Raw genomic sequence first — 21,595 nt, 5'->3', positions numbered from 1 at the left:
ACATTAACTTTAAAGTTACTGACATGAAATGTCTTTAAATTATTCTTAACTGAGCACATTTTTGACCAAGGTTTTTAATTGAGCACCTTCCTCACTGATTTGCATCTTAGAGCCACAGTTTCTGCCCAAAAGCTTTTTTTTTTTTTTGTTCAGTGCAGCATTAGTAAAATGAATGAGAAGAGCTGGGATGAGGACTGGCAATGATCCTCTGTGAAGATAGGGAGCACCTCCAGCGCCTTATGTTCAGGAGACTCATAGGGAGCACCTCTGCAATCTCATGTTCAGAAGACTCAGACTATTTGCCCAGGCCTGTGGACTTTTAGCTTGAACCTGTACTATAAAAGCTAATTTTAAATTCTAGAGTTCTAGGGACAGATTCACTAAGATCGATACATTTCTCAAATGATAGGAATCAACCCTCCAGTAGATTAGAAAAGGAACCATCCCCAACCCCAACACACACCGTTTGAGAGGCAGGAGCACACAGGGTCCCAGCCCAGTCTTCCCATCAGTTGACCTGTTTGTGATGTTGAATCCAGCAGTTTCTCTGTGTGGATGCATTATGTGACCTGATCATCCACTCAGGAAGCCAGCCTGCTCTCTTCAGCTCACACCATTGTCTCTACCAAACATTTCAGGAAGCCAAAGAAAAGTCAGTTTCTGTGGCCGAGACTTTGCCATGACTGAGATACTGTCTCCCTTGGCTTCTCAAGCTGGGAATGAGCAGCCTTCACTTAGTCTCCTTTGGGTGGTCTTCATTTATTTCCATGATGTCATCCACGTTATGATTACAACAACTGCAAAAACAATGCTGAGGGCGCAGTGGCACACGCCTATAATCCCAGCACATGGGAGGCACAGGCAGGCAGGTTGCTGTGAGTTTGAGGCCATCCTGGTCTCAAAAGTGAGTCTAGGGCAGCCAATGCTACACAGAGAAACAAAAAAAAAAAAAAAAAAAAAAAACCTGTTAAATTGAGTATGAAATTAATAAATAATGAGCTATCTCTAGAGGCTTCAGACGTATATTCATATAGTTCAGTTTCTGTCTTACTTTTTTGATTGAGTGATTTTGATTGACTAATTCATTTTTGACAGCTGCCACTTAAACTGGTTGTCTTTTTTCTAATATCAATGTTTTTAGTAAAAACCATTGATAAAAATGATGTCCAAGTTCTAGCCCATTTATTGACTCAGTTATTGCTTCTTTGCCTTGTAGAAGATCGGTATACCCAAACTGCCTACTATCAAGGAGATTTAGAAGGGGCAGTAGCTTTCACAGCTTCAGGAAATTCCATGGCTTCATAACTTCCATGGATTCACACTGAAGAAAATAGTTCTGGACTCTTGAGTGTATCCTGTAGAGAAATGATAATTCAGAACATAGCTGTTCTGACAAGAAATTACATCCAAAGACCTTCTAGGTCTGTGTGAACTGGCTGGAATACAAACACCCGTTTAATCCCAAAGACAGAGGCAAACAGGTCTGAGTTCAAGGTCAGCCTGGTATAGAGCAAGGATCAGATAAAGAAAAGCTTAGATCCAAGCATGGTGATATACACCTTTAATCCCAAACAATGAAGGTAAAGTTAGTTTGTAGAAGGAAGCATCTATGTTTGAAAGTGATGTCTAATTGAGTGGCAGAAAAAGTAATGAATCAGAGAAAGAGTTAACAGAATAGCATAAACCCAACTCTCATAAGAAGAGCGAGGAAAGGGAAGCTACTTAAGGAACAATACAGAGAGGAGAGGGGGCAGTTTTACTGGGAGAGTATTACAGAGAAGTTAAATGAGAAAGCAAGCTAGACACAGGTCTTCACAGAATGATCCAGAGAGTGAGAAGGAGGTAGAAGATTAGAAAAGATTGTTGGAGTTAGTTTGAGGCCAACAGAGCAATTCAAAGGCTGAGAGAAAAGCCAGATTGAGTAAGTCAGCTGGGAGAGGAGTTTGAGTCAAAACAGCTGAGTTAAACCAACCAGAGATCAGTAAGAACAAGAAAGGGTGAGTTTATTAAGCAGTAAGTCTCAGAGGTTGAAAACATTCCAGGCCTAGGTTAGATAGTACAAAGACTAGACCTAGGTTAGCAAACAGAGGCAGTAAGCCTACAGAAACAACAATTACCACAAGAGAATAAAAGTTTGTTTTACAGTATCCCTCACAGAGCCCTGTGGCTTTCTTTGATTAGTTCCCATGGTGGGGAAAACAGACACAAACTGATGATGTTTCAGTGTTTGGAGTGTGTATTGTGCTTATGCTATGCAAGTCTAAATTTTTTGCTCTTGTTGTTGCGTTTCTTCTCCTATAGGCAGATGGATAATTGATGCTTTGTCAATTGCTGGCATCACCAACCACTGGATGCATTGATTACTTATGCTCACAGTTCTTGAGAGACACTGTGCTTCCCCTATCCACGGCTGTGCTTTGGTCATGGGCAGGTGAGACAGGAAGCCACAGATGATCACTCATGACAGACGCTCTCCATCCTGAGTATGTTTCCCTCTTATCCTACTGACTGCTCAAATCTATGCAGAGATGGTATAGCTGGACCTCTGGCTTGACTCATCAGCAGGCATAATGTCTTTGCCTTCTCCGGGGTTCATGCTGAAATATAATGGCCAAAGCAGCAATGTTGGGAGATGTAGCTGTTGGGAGCATTCAGAGGCAGAGTCCTCGGGAAGGGGATTTCAGAGACTCTTAAAGGGATGGATGGGAGAAGTTTGACTCCCCACCTTCCACCAGGTGAAGAGCTAGCGACCCTCAAAGGGCAATAGATGAGAGCAGACTTCTGAGTCTCCATACCTGAGGTAAATTAGCTCGCAGACCTGTACGAGTTACCCAGACCTGTACGAGTTACCCAGCTAAGGTGTTGCTGTTACAGCAGCACTCAGCAGACTAAGAGAACCCCTATGGGTTAGAAAAGTAAGGAAAAATTTGGTCTTTGTCTAATCTGTTTACTCAATCCTCTTCATCCCCAGCTGGCAGAGAAAGCAAAACACATCACAGAGTGTGGCTTTAATAGTGTTGATAAGTAGTTGCAATTTATGACAGTAATTTAATTACGTTGTTGTTTTTACCAGTGGGTGGTCTGGCACACAGCTGGTTGTGAGTGAAAATAATATAGCCTATAAATTTGTTATTCATTCCAGCTTGAATTGCGGGGTCCTAACAGAGGGGGAAATTATGTATTCCAGCCACCAGGAACAGAGGGGCTTATTTCAGTTGCATAAGGAGTACCGATGTCGCATTTCTTTTCATTTGCTCATAAATATGAGTGTGAGGAGGAGAAGGAACGAGGCCACATTTCATCAGATTTAAGGTTCCTTAATATGAGGAAAGTAATGCTGGAGCAGCCGTCCAGAAATAAAGGAGCACAGCATGAATTTCTGTGTGAACCCACTTAGCCTCCGAGTGCTACTCAGTTACTCCTGGAAGCCTGACACTGGCCATCATTTGTGTCAGGAGTACAGGCAACGCCTATAAATCAGGTGACTTTCTTGTCAACATAAAAACATGCCCATGTCTGGGAGTCTCAGACATAATCGGTGCTTCTAAATTGATATTGTAAAGGGAGAATAAATTGGCTCTACCAAATAGCTATGTGGGAGGATACAGAGGAAGCTGCGTGCACATGACCTGATGGATAGAAAGGAGGGCGTCTGAGGGACACAAGGAATCTGCTGCTCACAAGGGAAGGGCATGTCTCGGGGTTTTGTCTCTCTACCACTTCACAGGACAGGGTCAGGTGCACTCTCTTGGCAACCTATCTGGAATGTCGCCTCACAGAAGAAAAATGTGTGACCTTAAAGACAAGGTATATCCGCTTTCCTGATATAAAACAGGATAATGAGACTTGGAACATTCTCCAGAAAACACAAATTTATTTTGGATGCATGAAAATGAAAAGCAAGAGACCAGAAGACAAGCTGTGTGGCACAAGCCCCTTCCTTTCGAGCTTCCTCCTCAGACCCTGTAGCTGCGCAATGTTGATGCCTATGAAGAACAAGATTGCCATCTATTAACTCCGTTTTAAGGAAGGAGTGATGGTTGCCAAGAAGGATGTCCATATGCCCAAACACCCGGAGCTGGCAGACAAGAATGTGTCCAGTCTTCATGTAATGAAGGCCATGAAGTCTCTCAGTCTCGAGGCTATGTGAAGAAGCAGTTTGCCTGGAGACATTTCTATTGGTGCCTTACGAACGAAGGCATCCTGTATCTCCAAGATGACTTCCACCTACCTCAGAGATCGTGCCCACCACCCCGCACCGCAGCCATCCTGAAACTGGCAGGCCTCGGTCCAAAGGTCCAGAGGATGAGAGACCTGCAAGATTCACAAGAGGGGCGGCAGACAGAGACACCTACAGAAGGTCCTGTATCCCCTGGTGCTGACAAGAAAGCTGAGGCTAGGGCTGGGGCTGGGGCTGCTGGCTCAGCAATGAAATTTCAGTTTAGAGGAGGCTTTGGTCGTGGACGTGGTCAGCCACCTGAGTGAAGATGCAGATTGTGTTGTGTTGGGTAAACTTTAAAGAAAAAAATATGCAAGGCCATAAATGCCACGAAGAAGTGAGTGAATTCATTTTACCTCCAAGAGGAGCCAAGTCTTCACATCTGTGTGCAGAGCAGCACAGGGTATGGTGTCTTCTGCTGGACGCCAAAGGCCAGTGTGGCCACATGAGAATTTGTATGTGAGTTGTGCTTGATCTGTTTTCCCCATGCCAGAGGTGGAGGGCAGGCTCATTAGCAGGATAAGGAGGACTATGCAAAGGAAGGTATGTTCTGAACCAGTACAGCTGTTTGCCTGTGTGATAACCACAGTGGAGGAGCTAGATGGAGTTGAAAGTGTCCTTCTCTGGACAGAAATGTAGCTCAAATTAGTGTGAGGCAGCAGAGTGCATTGGAGCTAGCTTCAGACACAGCTGGACACTGGAACTCAGACCCTCTGTTTCCTCACCCCTCTGCTTCTGTCTTCTTGGTGGGCACTGTGCTTCAGAATCCTGTCTCCACGCTGCAGCTGAGTGTCTTTCTGCCACCTGGAGACCTACCCTTCGGGCTTAAGCAGGATGGTGCTCCCAGGAATACAGATGTGATGCCCGGAGATGACGCAGCCATCCTGCCTGAAGAAGATGGAAGCCATAACCAAAGGGCAATAATGCAGAGCTGAAAGAGGGGCTTGCTTTCTTGGGTATTTGGAATCATGCTCTGAGAGAGAAAAAGAGGAGCTCGTTCTTGTCCAGTCAGTTTTGCTCAGGTGGGAGCATTGTCAAGAAGACTGGCGCCTTGCCAGTAGTCTCTCCCAAGGCGACCAGCACCTCGCTGGTGATCCCTCCCAGTTTTTGCAGGGGTCAAGAGCAGAAGTGGGAGTCTGGGGCTTTTATGACCCATGAGAATTCAGTCAAGCACATTTACAACAAGCAAATACTGTGATCATCAGTGGGGGCGTTTTACTCAACTAACAAGGTCTTTCACTTACTCAAAGAGCTGCAGGAATCAGCAGTCAGGGCTGACAGTTGAGGAATACTGAGAATTTCTCAAGCCGCCTGACTTGAAGAACATTGAGGAAATGCTTACCCTTCCAGATAAGAGCAATTGGTTTTGAGGGGCAAGCTTGTACAGAGCAGAACTCAGTGACTTTATGTTAAGAACGCACATTCTCTTCTGTTTAACCCTGTACTGCTGAGGTCAGAACCACTGGTAGAAGGACCCACGTGAAGCAGCATCTGTTTCCTTGGGAGTAAGTGCCGCTGGTGGACCTACGCCCCAGGGCTTGTTCTCTCAGCTGTGAAGGGTTTGGTGTCCCAGAGAAGACATTGCCAGGCCCTCCAGGAACTCAGAAACATCTCCCTCTGACCTCACAGGGGTTCGTGACAGCGCTGTGTATTTGAACATCACTCATGGCGTTTAACGAGCCACTCTTAATTAACTGTTGCTTTAGCCATGCCTCATGTCCTAGGGAAGAGAGCTACAGCAGCTGTGTGCTCTTACTCATGCTGCCCATCCGCCATTTCAAGCGGACTTCGCGGAAACAGCCCCTTTCACGCTAGCAGATAGCAGCATCACTATGTCCACACGACAGTGCGAATTGTTTTTTTAAATGCACGTGCACATTTTGAAATGAGGCATTCACCCCATGAGTTTGCAAAAATATTTACCTTTTAAAAGCACCTGCAGCAGGAGGAATTGCAGAAAGCAAATGTGTTCTTGTGAGAAGAGGCTTCTTCCTACCCTCCCACAGCTCACGGAATCCAGTGTTAAAAGAGCAGAGAAAACTCGAGGAATAATTTAGAGGCACTGATAATGAAAAGGAAGGGGCTCATTGAAATGTTATAACCTGGACAAGAAGCATTTTTTCAACATTCTAATGTCTGGCATTTTGTTTGAAACTCTGTCTTGTTTCATTGATGTACCCATAGCATAAAGATTCCTCATTAGCTGTCATCCCTGAAACAATGCTATCTGTATTGTCCTGGCATTATGGGAACATGTCAGTTCATGTCACTGAGTAATGTGATTTTTATAAAGACAAATGAAATAGAAAAAAAAAGCATATTTTAAAATAGGAGAAACCTGGAAGCAAAATAATTACTGCTAGTTAAATAGAAATGAAGAAATAGGTATCATTCTGGGCCCAGTGCACATAAGAGAACCTTAGACAAGTATCAGTAAACAGGGACTCCTGGTAATGATGCTTAAATGCAACCACATGACCTTGTCCCATTGTGCTAATATGACAGGAGCCCGCTTGATGAGCCAAGTGATTAAAAGCAAATAAAATCATAAACAATATTCTATATTATCCCCAAGCAATGCCTTCATTAGTTGCTATGAAGCGAGAGGAATATGTCGCTCTTCCTGTGAAAGAAAAGAATTATCAGAACATTTCTAATCAGCCTGGCCAAAAATTTTTAAAAACTGCCACAGTAGCAAAAGTTTTATCAAATTGCTTCATTACATTTCCTGGCCCAGACACCATTTTCTTCCCACACAGGAGGTGATACTGCTGCCAGTCCAGTCAGCAGAGCTACCGGCTGGTAGTTCTGAGAACTACGGCGTGGCTTTGAACACCTGCTTCCTCCTCCAAGCTCTGCTCTAAGTAGGCATTCGGGTGGGTGAGAGATGCACTCCTTCCTCATCTCAGCACTGAGATACTGTTTTTTGTCTCTCACATCTCGTGTCTAAGATGCAGGCCTTTCAGATCCACCCGTGCCCAGCCTCCCTCTGTGCACCCTGCTACACACAGCCTCCCTCTGTGCACACCTTGCACACTCTGTGCTTCCTGCCACCTGGTCCCCTGTTGTTATGCCTCCAAGGATCCCTGTTACATGTGGAGTGAATTTCCAGCCTCTCATGGACCTGTCTAAATCCTATGCAATCCAGAAAGGTCTTGTCCTTTCTTTGGCTCACCTGACACCTCCTTTCTTTACTCTCTGATGTTCAACCATATGGCCTGTTGGGCTCCTGGGAACTTTGGCACTTGCTACTCACCATGACTAGGTCACTCCGTTTCTCTTTACTTGCCTCCTTCCCTTCCTATCTCCACCTAAGCATCCCTTTGGCAAATGTCCTTGTCCTCTGGTCCTAACTGGTCCTTCTTGGGTATTCTTTCTCATACTTGCCCATTATTTTAACTTATAGTAAAAATTAAATTAATAAACACATTGGCTTTCTTGTGGGTTTTAGTATTTCTTGCCTGTTTGAAAGACATTTCTTAGAGACCAATAATGCATTCCTCCTGGTTTTTAAGGGTGTGTGGTTTGGACTCTTCATGGGGCTCTGCTCCATTTCTCTATGCATCATTTGAATGAATCCAGGACTGGAGCCCTGCTTCCACTGGACACCTATGGAACTGCAGTGCTTACCTTATGTCTAGGCCTCATTGTTCTGTAGACAGATTGCAAAATACTCTGCTTACTGTTTTGAATCCCAAAAAACTCTGGAGGCTAGGGAGATAATGATACCCACGCAAAGACAGGAACATGAAGTCAGAGATAAGATGGCTTGTCACGAGTTACACAAAGTGTGGCAGAGTCTCGAGTCCAGCTTAGTTCTTTAGGAATCTAAGCTAGTAATGGTTCTCAAGCAATAACCAGTTATGTAAACACTGCTCGAAGTCTAACTCACCATTGTCCCTAGCACCAAACAAATTTCTGATCCTTAATGGATAAAAGTGTGACGGGCAGGAAGGCAGCATCCACTTCCTGAGCAGCTGGCAACTGTCTCCAGGGTCAGCTGTCTTTAAAACTAGGTGATACTGACTTTCTCCTCCAAGGAAGATGCCAGGGCAGAATGATTCTTTTCCTTTCCAAAGTAAAGAACAAGGAAGACTCATCGTCATTTTTCTTTTGGGAGACAGATTCCGACAGGGAGCAGTTCTGCCCACTGTATCATTACCCATGGGTGGACGAATGGCTCTGCTCTGCCTGTCATAATCTGTATGATACCTGGGTAGGTAGCTCAATGTCCAGAGACCTGGCCATGAGTGGACGGACAGTTCAGCAACACTCCATGAATAATGGCAGCTCCCATCACCCTTACCTTACCCATTTTCTCCTACTGTAGTCTACCTTAGAACCTGCCAGGCAAGCCACAGAAATTCTTTCTCTTCTCCTCTGCAAATGGGATTGTAGCCACATCAGACCAGGCTACAGTCCAGCTTCCTCTGTGTAGGAAATAAATCACACTAAGGCTTCTAAGATGTGGGTGCTCCCTTTTTATTTCACTCTTCCAGTGGATAGACGCTGCTGCAGGTAGGGCCTTTGGGAATGGTGAGCTCCAAGATGAAAGGGTCCCCAGTGCTGAGACAATGTGAAAAGGAGTACTATACACCAAAGAACCATATCTTGGGCTGCAATATTTCTTAAAAAAAAAAACCTGTAATTTTCACTGCATGTGAATAATACATTTCAGGGCATAAAAAACTCTGACAACTTTGTTCTTCCTTGGTCCTGTGTTTGCTGGGCTGTTGACTTGAATGCCAGATACATTAATATGAACCCTAAAGATTTTGATATGGAGGAGTCATTTATGTCAATGATGAAAATGATCTCCCCATCTCAAAGGGTGAAAAGATTGTAGGAATCATAAGACCAGGAAGTCTGCTGTGTGGTTGTGTCTCCTAGAAATGTCAAAGAGAACACACCTATGAAATCTCTTCAGTATGGCTGCTTAAACAAGACCTGAACAATGATGTCATCAGTGGGTGTACTATCATGAATGAGGGAAAGCTAACAGGACCTCAACCTAGACAAAGAGCTACAGATAACAAGTGACTTCTCAGAGAAGGAGAATCAGTCTTCCCCAGGGATGAGCCCTTTTGGTTGTCTAATACCAGGTGGTTCACCCTGATGTCATAATCACATAACCAACACTAACCAGACTCAGCATGCTCGTCGCTGTTTTTTTTTTATTTTTATTTTTATTAATTACACTTTATTTACTTTGTATCTCCCCTGTAGTTCCCTCCTTCCTCCTCTCCTCTCATCGCTGTTTTTAAGCATTCCCTCAATGCTTCGATTTTCATGCTGAGGGAAGTTGGCGAGTCCAGATTTCAAAGATGAATTCAGCTCCAGCTTGGGAGCTCTTACTGCTGCATTTTCTGTTCTGAGGAAATATTATTTTGGCCCCTCTGCTATTAATGTATAGCAGAGTTAGGGTGGGAAAGCACTTTTCTGATGATGATTGATGATGATGATTGATAATGATAATGGTCATAATGATTGTGGTGATGATGGTGGTGGATATAATGATAATAGCTATGTTTTGCTTTGCACATTTATGCAATGGCTGCTACCTCCAGCATCTATTATCCTTTCAAGGATATGCGAGTTAAGTAACATGCATTTTTCAATACTGGAGATGAACATCAGGGACCCATATGTGCTAGGCAAGTGCTCTCTCTGCCTGAGTCATAGCCACAGCTCCCATTCATTTTAAAGAAACAAGAATCAGAGGGTAAAGGCTGAAATCCAAACTTGGCTCTGGCTGTCTCCAAAAGCCACAGGCTCAAATTTCTCTGCTATACTTAAGAACAGTACTGATCTCTTCAAGAAATTTCACAAAAGTAAGTGAACCTTGGGGGTACTAGGAAACAAGACAGACATTTTATCCACTTTGAAGCGTTAGAATCAATTCACCTGCTGTGTCCCACCTTGTCCATACTAATGAGAGTCCTCAATCTCTCTCTCTCTCCCTTCCCTTCCTCCTGCTGACTCTTTGATTCTCTGTCTCTCTCCTTCCATCCCTCTCTTCCTCTGGCCCTCCCTTTCTCCTGACATAATATTGTATACGGGAAAGTACTGTGGCTCTATCAGCATGACAGTTCTTTTGAGAAGTACGGGGTGGAGTTGAGACTTTAAGACTGAAAGGGCATCAAGGCAAGCTGGCCAGCAGCAGGTATTGATATGGAGAGAGCCTAGCCTCTGCCAGCAGGAATAACATGGAAAACAACCTCTTCCTCTATCTGCTATCACTTGTTCCTTGGAGGGAGCAGATGATTTGCTGTCTTTGAGCCAGTTGCTTCCAAGAGGCCAACATTATAACACAGCACTCCACCCATGTGTAGTGTTTTCACTCAGTCTTTATGAAGATCCTGACCAGACTGGAATCAGCACATTTCTGAGTGGTTATAAACATCTCCATGTAGGAACTTGCCATGTGCAGTTTGAAAATGGGACCACACTCTATCAAAGTCATTTTGCCCTTCCGTCTTCCTGGAGGGTGTTCCTCAGCTGACTCCTAAGGGGAGGGCGTTTTAGAACACTGCTCTGGCTGTGTTAACTACACTAAAGAGGAAACTGGAGACCGACATATTATTCCAGCATAATTTGTTTCCTTGTAATGAATCAGTCCTAGCTGGGAGTATGATAAATTTAATTATAAGTGGCTTTGTATAGGTATGGCCAGTCCTTTACATATGCACCAGGTCTCATAAATTTTATTTTTAATAAATTGAGTGATAAAACTGAGGATAAACCAATGTATAGTAAGGAGTAATAGCCAATTTGTCTTCTGCTAAAAGGGTGAGCTGGTCCCTGGATGAGGTCTTCTACTTAAATAAGCTTCTCAGACCTAGGCCACTGGGCCAATCTCCTCAGTAGCGTACTTCATGAGTGACCTTTCTCTCGTTGGTGAAGCCCATGTGGTATTTTCAGTTGCTGGCAGCTGCCTCATAAAGAGCCTTGAGCACGGGAAGTCCACTGCCCATGCTCTGGTGGTCCAGCTGCTGCTGGCTTTGGCGTCAATAGCTGCTCCTGCTCTGTGCAGTTGTGGGCAAGCCACACTGTCTGTCTCTCCTCCAGGCTCTCTGATCCACAGTTCAGGTCTTCCTCAGGCTTTGTGCCTGGGAAGAAAAGCTGCTAGGCCCTGGAGTTCCAGCATTCATGTTCACCTTACATCCCATCATATGGGGACAGTTCCTATGAGAATGAAAAAGGCTTTTCATCTGGCTTCACTGGTCAAGGCTTTGTCAGCTCCACTCCATAGCTCATCCCTAGCACCATGGATGAGCACTAATGAGCCATACTGAAGCTAGAGATGGTACAGGGCCAGAGATGGTACATTTGTGTCTCTGAAGGCTCTTCATGAGTGGGAAGGAAGAAGAAAGAGTAAAATCTGCTCAGACAAATTATCCAGTCTGTGTGGGCAGAGTTTGTCTAGCAAAATGCTCACTAGGTAGCAATTAGAAGCCCTATTTCCATTCCTACCTTGGGGTCTTAGGGTCTGCATCTCTTGGTAAGCTTCAACACGGGCTGTGAGCCTCACTGCTGCCTTTTGCATGGCTTTCCGTCTTACTCTGGCCCAGGGGGCCTGAGAGGGGTTAGAGTTGGGAATCTCCCTTTGCCAGGCTAGATGCCTTTATGACACCTGATAAAATCAAAGACTGGGTTCTGTTGGACTGAGGGGATCTTTGGAGTTGGGCTTGTTAGATGGAAAAGGACCTTCTGTCACCTTCCTCTGCTGAGTTTGTGAGTGAGCACTTCCTGAAATCTTCCCTAGATTAGAATGTGAAACAGCTCCAGGAAGAGACACTAAACTGTGTCACCTCTCCCCCATGTATGGGTCCCTGAGGAATCCTTATCTCTTGGGTTCACTCACTTTGAGCCTTCATCATCTCCTCATCCACTGTGTAGGTATATCTAACCTGGTCCTGGACCCTCTGGAAGTGTCTATTTGCTTCTTTGTGTATTTTCTTCGTATGTACCCAAATATCTTTCTCAAATTTAGGGTACAGAAATGTCCTTGTGAACTCACTACTGTGGTGGGTCTGAGGAGAGGCACTCGTGTTTCATCTCTTCAACTTTTCAAGTGGGGTGGGAAGTTCCATGCACTGTGTTTGCACACTGGACCAGGCTTCGCAAAACTTTTTGTTTCTATTTTGTGTTTTCTGCATTCGTGTTTGTTATTTCCTTCAACCTGTATACTTGGTTTTCAATTTTCTCTTTCTTGTCTGGACTTGTAAGGCATTATCTCGGTCTATATTTTTGAATATTTTGTTTTTCCCTCACATAAGAAAATGAAGATGAAGCTTTTTCTCTAAGTACTGATTTAAAGACATGAAATAGCTAGTGTCTTCTGCTCTATGTGTCAGGTAGAAGAAAAGACCTTGTTTCAAAAGGAAAAGTGGAGAGAGATTGTCATTGACTTCTGGCATGCCCAAGCATAAGCTCACACACACACATACTCACACACACACATACACACACACACACCTGCATACACACATGCATCTTTATTTTCATGTTATTAAAGATATATGTGTGTTTTTGTTTGTGTGTATGTGTAGCTGGAGAACAACTAGCCCTCTTCTTGCTTCGGCAGGTTGGTGAACTTCTGTGCTCACACTCCTCCACCCTCCACCCCTTCACATCTCTATCCCTTCACATCTTTACATCTCCACCCTTCAGCCTCTACCACCCCACATACATATCCATTAAAAATAAAACAAATATTCTTAATATATATGTTTATATATGTGTGTGTGTATATATATATATATATATATGATTGTAAACTGAAAAAATTACTGAGTCAGTGGTGAACACTGAAATGCTCCTCCCCGCCCTCACTATCCTCATTTGAGAAATCTAATCATCTCATCCTCTGGGCCTAGATACTGAAAAAGATCAAAGTTAACTGCATATTACAAAAACATGCATGTGGACTGAGTGATGAAAAGGAATATTACATCCATCTTTAGTCTAGCATGCCAAATGTGACCTTTTTACCAATGCATGCTCTATTTGCCAAAATTGTAATAGCACAACTTGAGGTCTCCTATAAAATTTATGGTTTTGTCCTGATCTCAGATACTTAACATTTCTTTTTGTGTACATCTATAGCTATGAACACCTGACTATTGGACATTTTGTTCAGTTTAAAATCCTAATTTATGCTAAAAGGATTCCATGTTTTTAAGTTAAAAAAAAAAAAAAGACATACGGAAGCAAGAAGGTGGTCATCACAGTCTTGTCCCAGCATTGATGCTGCAAACAGCAACATCAATGAACTTTATAGAGTTCATGGAGAGATGATTTATCTCTTAGTGTTTGAGCACAGATGTTGCCTTAGAGGTTTAAAGGAGGCCAGTCTTCACAGTGAAGATTTTAAAATTATTTCAACAACACGCAGAAGTCAGACTGCAGATCCCACTCATAGAAGAGACAGTGTTTAACAGCATAAGTGCCAAATGTTCTTATGAAAAAATGTGTCCATCAAAAGAAATGTTTGATTTGTAAAGTACTTACACTCAAGGCTGTCTTCTTAAGAGGAGGCAACAGCTCGACACAGAGGTGGAAATCCATTCCAAGGAGAAAAATGTTCTGCTGGATTCCTGGACCTTTCTGTTTTGTTCTGGGTTCCATGTTGAGACCTGTCCTGTTGATATGGCTGTTACTGAAAGTCTGTGGCATCTGTGAGTACAGGCTTCACTCTGGGTGCCCTTTGCTCACCGCAGAGAAGATGTGAGCTGCTAAGAGCACTGCTCTTGAGATCTACAGGTCTTCTCATCGGCTGCCTTAGTCATTTGTAACTAAGGGAACAAATGACTGTAAGAAAACATCTCAAAGGCATAGTTTTTTTTCAGTACAATATTTTATACATTTTTTCATTTTATTTTTGAGATTATGATATAATTACATTTCTTCTTTCTGTTGCCTCTTTCCAAGTGTTCCCATATACCCCTCCTACTCTTTTTCATACAGACCATGAATTTAAGAGGTAATCATTAAACAATAGGAATCTTTTTCTTAGAGTCTGAGGCTGGGAAGTTCAGCAACAAGCGTGAGTCAGGTTTCTGGTCTGGGACTGTTCCCCCGGGGATTGCTTTGCCTAGGTGTCCTTGCATGTGCCAGTGTGGACTGTCTGGTTTGAGAAGTGGCCCTGTTAAGAAAGCTGTGCAGTGCTTAATCTATTGAGGAAAACTGTTACATGCTTACCAACCTCTCAGTTTAGCTATAATACGATGCTTTTTTTTTTTATAATTTGGAGGGGTTAGTTTTAGGGCTATGTCAGCCTGTTTTACCTTACTGTGACAAGACACCTAGTAAAAACTACCTAATGAAGGAAGGGATTATATTGATTCATGGTTTGGAGCAAATTCTGTTCTTCATTCTGAGAAAAGCATGGCAGCATTCCTTCCTTTTGTGTTGGTGAGAGTGTGAGCTCTACCTAATGTTTGGTGGTGGATCTTTGCATCTGCTTCCATCAGTTGCTGGAGGAAGCCTCTTTGATGATGATTAGGCTATAAGTATAGCAATCTATGGGTATAGCAGAAAAACATTAGGAATCACTTCATTTTTGTACATTGTTTTAGTTTATTGGAATGTGGAAGCATGCCAAAATGCCTGTATGTGGTGATGGTGGGAATGTGAGAGAAACATTGTTCACATCATGATGGATCAGGAAGCAGTGACCAGAACCAAAGGATTCCCTTGGTGGCCTTCTTCCAGCAGCCTGGTCATACCTTCTATAAGTTCTGTAATCTCCCTGCCCCCCAAATGCCACAGGTTAGGGAAGAAACATTCAAAACATGATTCTACCGGGGTCATTTTCTATTTACACAACAACAAAGGTCAAATGGGTTTGTGTCTCTTTGTAATAAGGTGACAGCAAGGCCTATGTCTTCTTTATATTTAGCACACAGGTGACCTAGGTGCAAGGCAAGATCCAGAATGTCTTAATAACACATGCCAGAAGGATGTGCTGCGAAACTGTATACATGTCTGAAAGTTTAAAAAAAAATTAACAATGCTTTTGCTAGACTGTTTCATGGAAACTCTTTTTAGGTTTGCAATACATCAACAACTTAATAGACATTATCTAATCCCCTTGGCATTTTTTGTCAAATTTTAAATCCTAACTAGGAATGGAGAATCCATAATCAAGATGCCCTTGTGATAGGAAAATCTATTTGTCTTTGAGCTTTCAATTAGCATCCTCTAATTATATATGTGTGTCTATCTGACTTTGCTCATTATGTCAATTTGACATCTTCAGCCCTACCCATACCCTGTCTTGTTGCTCTTGAATGCTTTCCAAGATTATAAAGATGATTTTTTTTATGTTTTACCATGTTACTTCCCAATTTCAATAACTATTGTTCACAATGAAAAAATTATAAAAGAAGAGCACAATTCCCATTATGAGACAAGTTATAGCCCTGATCTGGCTCCGGTAGTTAGTGATATCTCTGTATCTTCACAGGAGGTGGCAGGAAGCAGGATGGGCTTTCTGCTACCACTGCTGTTATTCTAAGACCTCAGCAGAGGCCTTTGTAATGCATGAGCCAGAGACAAAAGGACAAAATAGTTGTACTAGAAATGGAAAGAGCATTAGATAGGGCTTTGCACAGAGGTGGACACGTGTGACTTCACCTTGAATACGTCCAGGATGACATCAGTTAGAAAATGCCCTGCAGATGGCCTCGGGCTCTCAGAAGAGTGTGGAAGAACCTCCCAGTTCTGACTTAGCAAATCAGGCATCTTAAGAGATTGCTTCGGCGGGGCAAGATGGCAGCGCCGGGAGGACTCTCATTCTGAGGAGCAGCACAGCAGGATTGGCACAGTGACCAGCAATCAGAACTCGCGGCCATAAAACACAAGTGGTTGTGTTTCTCAGGTGAGAGGATACCCCACGGTGGGGGATTCGATCAGCTTTAACTCACCCGGCAAAACCGCGGAAGAGATCCCCATTCCGCCAGGCGCTTGGTCGCCAGCCCAGAGCTACCCGCCAGCGCGATCTGGTCACGGTCCCAGACTGAACTGTGGGCCCACAACACCATAGACTGGATCTCCCAGTCGAGAGATAACCCCACAGAGCAGGAAACAATTGGGACCGACCCCAGGTTACCCAGACATCCCCTGGAAAAGACTCGGGTTCCGCGGGTGCCCCAGGAGCCAGCCCGGACCCAGAGCCGGGAGGGACAAAGGCGCCTGCCTGCACAGAGCCCCGCCTGCGCGCGTGATTCGCCGCCTCAGATAGAACTGTGGGCACCAGGGCAACAGGGCACCAGACTGCGTGTCTCTGGCAGGAGGAAACCCCCAGCGGAGGGGGTCAGCAGCTCTAACGCTTAGGACACCCAGCACCAAAACACTTCCTGGACTCACGCAGACTCTAGTGCAGGCAGAAGCGCTGTGCTCTGCCGCCATTGTTGCGTTCCCCTGGGGCACTGGGACACACAGCTGCAACCTCGGACCTGCAGGAGTTGAAGAGCTATTACAGCAGCCCTCAGATACTGTGCCAGGGATCGGCCAGTTGTCCCTGGCTGGACTGCCAAAACTGTAGGAATCCCTGATCCTTCAGGGGGGCTGCACCCACAGCGTCTGGACCAGAGCAGTGCCTGTAGCCGCCATCCCAGACAGAGACACACAGCTTCTGGTCCAGAGTGAGGCACCCAGCCTCCAGACCAGAACAGTGCCCCCAGGTGCCAAATCAACCTAGGTGCACATTCTCCAGGTCCAGAGCAGAGCAATCAGCCTTTGGCCCAGAGAGTTGCTGAGTGCACCTCCCACTTTCTCAGACAGAACTGTGCGCCCCAGGATAACAGACTGAGTTTCCCTGTTGGGAGAAAACCCCATAGCTAGGGAATCAGCAGTTTCTTCAAGAGGACTGTACATGGAAATTTAGTGAGCAGCAGCACACTAAATTTATAACAAGAAACCCAGCAGTGGGGCAGCTGTCTTGAGAAATTTTATGGGTAAGAGGAGATCCCCCCCTGCCTAACATAGACCACAGCTACTACTCAGGGCTATAAACCTGAGGTGAGCAGTGGCATCTCCGGAGAAACACTGGCCATACAGTGACCATAACCAAAAATCAGAGAAGGACTCCTTCAGGAAAAATCATCTTCCGGCCAAGGGGATACTCCCTACCTCAGGACTCCAGGAAGCACAGAAACTAACAGCCAAAACCTAAGTCAGCCCAATGGGTAGAGGTCAGCGTAAAGGCTCAACCAACAAAAGACAGAGCAATATGGCATCTCCAGAACCCAGCCATCCAGGGGCGAACAGCCCTGAACAATGCAGCATAATAGAAAATCAAGAAGAGGACCTTACATCTATGTTGATGAAGAGGATAATAGAGGAGACAAATAAAATACGTAAAGAATTAGAGGAAGATAAAACCAAACAGATCATGGCTATCCGTAAAGAAATGGAGGAAGATAAAGACAAGCAAATTAGGGCCATCCGTGAAGAAATACGGGAAGATGCAGCCAAACAGCTTGTGGCCTTCAGAGAAGAAATAATTAAATCACTGAAAGAAATCAAAGAGACAGAGTTGAAGGAACTAAAAGAAAAAGAGGAAAATACAAGCAGACAGGTGAAGGAAGTAAACAAAACAACTCAAGACCTGAAGATAGAACTAGAAAAATTAAAGAAAACACAAATGGAGGAAATAATGGAGAGGAAGAATTTAGGGAAGAAAACAGGAACTACAGAGGTAAGCATAACCAACAGAATACAAGAAATGGAAGAAAGAATCTCAGGTGTAGAAGATACAATGGAAGAAATCGATGTATCTGTCAAAGAAAATGTGAAATCCAAAAAATTCCTGACACAGACCGTCCAAGAAATCCAAGACAATATGAAAAGACAAAATTTGAGAATAATAGGAATAGAGGAAAAAGAAGACTCCCTTCTCCAAGGCCCAGAAAATATTTTCAACAAAATCATTGAAGAAAATTTTCCCAAGTTAAAGGAGAAGCCAATAAGGATACATGAGGCCTACAGAACACCCAACAAATTTGACCAGAAAAGAAAATCCTCCCGCCACATAATAATCAAAACAGTAAGTATACAGAACAAAGAAAAAATACTAAAAGCTGCAAGGGAAAAAGGCCAAGTAACATATAATGGCAAACCCATTAGAATCACACCTGACTTTTCAACAGAAACTATGAAAGCCAGAAGGGCCTGGACAGATATCATGCAGACCCTAAGAGAACACAGATGTCAACCCAGGCTACTATACCCTGCAAAACTCTCAGTCCTCATAGACGGAGAAAACAAGATATTCAATGACAAAAACAAATTTCAACAATACCTACACACAAATCCAGCATTACAGAAGACACTGGAAGGGAAAATACAACCCAAGAAAATTAGCTTCTGTCAAGAAAACACAGGAAATAATTAACCTTACTACAGCAAAACAAAAAGCAACCAAGCACACAAACTTATGAACACAGCCAACATCAAAATCAAAGGATCTAACAGCCACTGGTCATTAATCTCTCTCAACATCAATGGACTCAACTCTCCAGTAAAAAGACACAGATTAACAGAATGGATACGTAAACAAAACCCAGCAATCTGTTGCATACAAGAAACACACCTAAGACACAAAGATAGACATTACCTGAGGGTAAAAGGTTGGAAGATGACTTTCCAAGCAAATGGACCCAAGAAACAAGCAGGAGTAGCCATTCTAATATCTGATAAAATAGACTTTCAACCAAAAATAATAAAAAGAGATGAGGAAGGACACTTCATACTCATCAAGGGAAAATTCCACCAGGAAGACATCACAATCCTGAACATCTATGCCCCAAATACAAGAGCACCCACATTTGTAAAAGAAACATTGATAAAATTTAAACCACATATAGATCCCCACACATTAATAGTGGGAGACTTCAACACCCCACTCTCAACAAAGGACAGGTCAACAAAACAGAAATTAAACAAAGAAACAATATCTCTGACAGAGGTCATGAATCAAATGGACCTCACAGACATCTACAGAACTTTACACCCAAACACAAAAGAATTTACCTTCTTCTCAGCACCTCATGGAACCTTCTCCAAAATAGACCATATAGTTGGTCACAAAGCAAGCCTCAACAGATACAAGAAGACTGAAATAATCCCTTGTATCCTGTCTGATCACCATGGAATAAAGCTGGACTTCAACAACAACAGAAATAGCAAAAAGCCTACACACTCATGGAAACTGAACAACTTGTTACTAAATGACAGCTGGGTCAGGGAAGAAATAAAGAAAGAAATTAAAGCCTTTCTAGAACTCAATGAAAATGAAGACACAACATACCCTAACTTGTGGGACACAATGAAAGCAGTGCTAAGAGGAAAGTTCATAGCACTAAGTGCCTTCAAGAAGAAATTCGAGACAGCTCATTCAAGCAACTTAATGGCCCACTTAAAAACCCTAGAAAAAGAAGAAGCAGACACACCAAAAAGGAGTAGACGGCTGGAAATAATCAAACTCAGGGCTGAAATCAATCAATTAGAAACAAATAAAACAATTCAAAGAATCAATGAAACCAAGAGCTGGTTCTTTGAGAAAATCAACAAGATAGACAAACCCTTAGCCAAGCTAACTAAAAGGCAGAGAGACACCACCCAAATCAACAAAATCAGAAATGAAAAGGGGGACATAACTACAGACACTGAGGAAATCCAAACAATCATTAGGACTTACTTCAAAAGTCTATATGCCACAAAATTTGAAAATCTAAATGAAATGGACAATTTTCTTGATCGATTTGACTCACCAAAGCTGAATCAGGACCAGGTAAATCAACTAAATAGTCCTATATCCCCCAAAGAAATAGAAGCAGTCATCAAAAGTCTCCCATCCAAAAAAAGCCCAGGACCAGATGGCTTCAGTGCAGAATTCTACCAGACCTTCAAAGAAGAGCTAACTCCAATTCTCTTCAAACTATTCCACAAAATAGAAACAGAAGGAACATTACCAAACTCATTCTATGAAGCCACAATCACCTTGGTACCTAAACCTCACAAAGACTCAACAAAGAAAGAGAATTTCAGGCCAATCTCCCTTATGAACATTGATGCAAAAATACTTAACAAAATACTTGCAAACCGGATCCAAGAACACATCAAAGATATTATCCACTATGACCAAGTAGGCTTCATCCCAGGTATGCAGGGGTGGTTCAATATACGGAAATCCATCAATGTGATCCACCATATTAACAAACTGAAAGAAAAAAACCACATGATAATCTCCCTAGATGCTGAAAAAGCATTTGACAAAATCCAACATCCATTCATGTTTAAAGTACTGGAGAGTTCAGGGATACAAGGCACATATCTAAACATAGTAAAGGCGATATACAGCAAGCCTATAGCCAACATCAAACTGAACGGAGAGAAACTTAAAGCAATCCCACTGAAATCAGGGACAAGACAAGGCTGCCCACTGTCTCCATATCTCTTCAACATAGTGCTGGAAGTCCTTGCTAGAGCAATAAGACAGTCGAAGGAGATCAAGGGGATACAGATGGGAAAGGAAGAAGTCAAATTATCACTATTTGCAGATGATATGATAGTATATATGAGTGACCCCAAAAACTCTACCAGGGAACTCCTACAGCTGATAAACACCTTCAGCAAAGTGGCCGGATATAAAATTAACTCAAAAAAATCAGTAGCACTCCTGTATACAAAAGACAAAAGGGCTGAGAAAGAAATTAGAGAAACAACACCATTCACAATAGCCACAAATGACATAAAGTACCTTGGCGTAACCCTAACCAAGGAAGTCAAAGACTTGTATGAAAAAAATTTCAAGTCTCTGAAGAAAGAATTAGAGGAAGATATGAGAAGATGGAAAGATCTCCCATGCTCATGGCTTGGCAGGATTAACATAGTAAAAATGGCCATCTTACCAAAAGCAATCTACAGATTTAATGCAATTCCCATCAAATTGCCAACACAATTCTTTACAGACCTGGAAAGAAAAATTCTCAACTTTGTATGGAATAACAAGAAACCGAGAATTGCTAAAACAATCCTCTACAATAAAAGATCTTCTGGAGGTATCTCCATCCCTGATCTCAAGCTGTACTATAGAGCAACAGTTATAAAAACTGCATGGTACTGGCATAGAAACAGAATGGTGGATCAATGGAATCGAACAGAAGACCCAGAAATAAACCCACACACTTACGGACACCTGATTTTTGACAAAGATGCCAAAACCATACAATGGAAAAATGATAGCATCTTCAACAAATGGTGCTGGTCCAACTGGATGTCTACATGTAGAAAAATGAAAATAGATCCATACTTATCACCCTGCACAAAACTGAAGTCCAAGTGGATCAAAGACCTCAACATACAACC

General features: G+C 43.1%; 1 pseudogene; it reads left to right on the top strand.

The window, feature by feature from the left end:
* Positions 1–3,976: 3,976 nt before the first annotated feature.
* LOC129669705 (40S ribosomal protein S10-like) lies at positions 3,977–4,485 on the top strand (annotated as a pseudogene).
* The last annotated feature ends 17,110 nt before the right edge of the window (positions 4,486–21,595 follow it).

This window comes from Psammomys obesus, unplaced genomic scaffold (assembly GCF_907164565.1).
Source record: "Psammomys obesus unplaced genomic scaffold, mPsaObe1.curated_primary_1811, whole genome shotgun sequence".
NCBI lineage: Eukaryota > Metazoa > Chordata > Mammalia > Rodentia > Muridae > Psammomys > Psammomys obesus.
The sequence above is the reverse complement of the archived record's forward strand: the minus strand, read 5'-3'. Positions and strand labels throughout refer to the sequence as shown.